This window comes from Nematolebias whitei, chromosome 1, assembly GCF_014905685.2.
Source record: "Nematolebias whitei isolate Nwh7 chromosome 1, NemWhi1, whole genome shotgun sequence".
Classification (NCBI taxonomy): Eukaryota; Metazoa; Chordata; class Actinopteri; order Cyprinodontiformes; family Rivulidae; genus Nematolebias; species Nematolebias whitei.
The window spans coordinates 87,956,475-87,957,771 of record NC_056498.1 but is presented as its reverse complement, the minus strand read 5'-3'; the positions used below and the strand labels follow the sequence as shown (position 1 = coordinate 87,957,771).

Below are 1,297 nucleotides of genomic sequence, written 5' to 3'. Positions count from 1 at the left end.
TCAGGGTTTGCTCTGATTGTCAGCAAGGCCTTCTGTAGAAGTGTGCGTCTTTTCCAGCCATGTCCAATCAATGTAAATTACCACAGGTGGACTCTGGTGTAAAAACATCTCAGCAGAGATCAGGAAAAATATGAAGCATTTGGGCTCAATTTCAAGTGTTGTTGCAAAAGGTCTGAATACTTATGACAATGTACCGTAATATTTCAGTTGAAAAAAAATTTGTTTTCACTTTGTTATTATGGGGTATAGAACGTAAAATAATGAGAAAAAACCATTTAAACAGTTGTAATATTAGACTGCAAAAACGAGAAGGATCTGTATACTTTCTGAAGCCACTACATTTAGACGTAGATTAAATTATGTTTAGATTATTTAATAAATGCAATTTGAATAACATTGAACCTATTTTCTTTTTTTAAGTGGTTTGAGGGAACTTATGTTGTGAATTGGTGCTATAAAGGTAGAGACTTGACTGAATTACAAAAGTAGGAAAAATCATACAGGTTTTATGGTTTTTAACTGCAGGTTAACAAGTTGACTGTACTTTTCACAACTACTTTAGTTTAGTGCTTCCTTCACAGAGGCAAAGCCAAATATTATCTATCAAAATTTGATTCATGGAGAAATGGTTTATGTAAATTTACAAAGCCACATTTTATTACTCCTAGTTTTGCCTGTTCTGCCTGTTGACTGTACTGGTTTCTTTGTTTGGACTCTATTTGAATTTCATTCAACTGTATCAAGCAAACAATGAATATTGACAATTTTCTGAACTGAAGTTTTTACCAGATTACTTATATTTTTCAGCTTTCTCTTGACCTTTATTACACAGAAGATGAGATTTATGAGCTGTCGTTGCTGAGGGAACCCCGTAACCCTAAATCACAGGTACCTTTCAGATAAAATTAGGATCATTGATCAAACAGCTCAGAAATCATGAAAAGGCAAAATGTCATAGTGGAACAATCGTTTTACTCATCAAAGTTCATTTATGTGCACCTGTCTTTACAGCCTACTTCTCCAACTACTCCTAACAAGCCCGTGGCCCCACTGGACTGGGCCTCCGGTGTCACCACCAAACCAGATCCCTCTGTGGTCAATAAACACATCCGGAAGGTGGTGGAAGTGAGCCAACAATGTCCCACTTTTCAATTTTTGCTTTTGGAATGAAGAACAAATGAACAGATAAGGCACTGAGACTAATGTCTGTGTTCTTTGTCTTTTGATAGTCTGTTTTTAGGAATTATGACCATGACCATGATGGTTACATTTCACAGGAAGACTTTGAGAGCATTGC

The 1,297-nt window shown here is 36.0% G+C and overlaps 1 long non-coding RNA gene across 1 annotated transcript; it reads left to right on the top strand.

The window, feature by feature from the left end:
• The first annotated feature begins 829 nt into the window (after positions 1-829).
• LOC119420648 lies at positions 830-1,297 on the top strand. Its single transcript, XR_005187313.1, has 3 exons — positions 830-888; positions 1,012-1,125; positions 1,230-1,297. It is a non-coding gene; the product is annotated as an uncharacterized LOC119420648 (long non-coding RNA).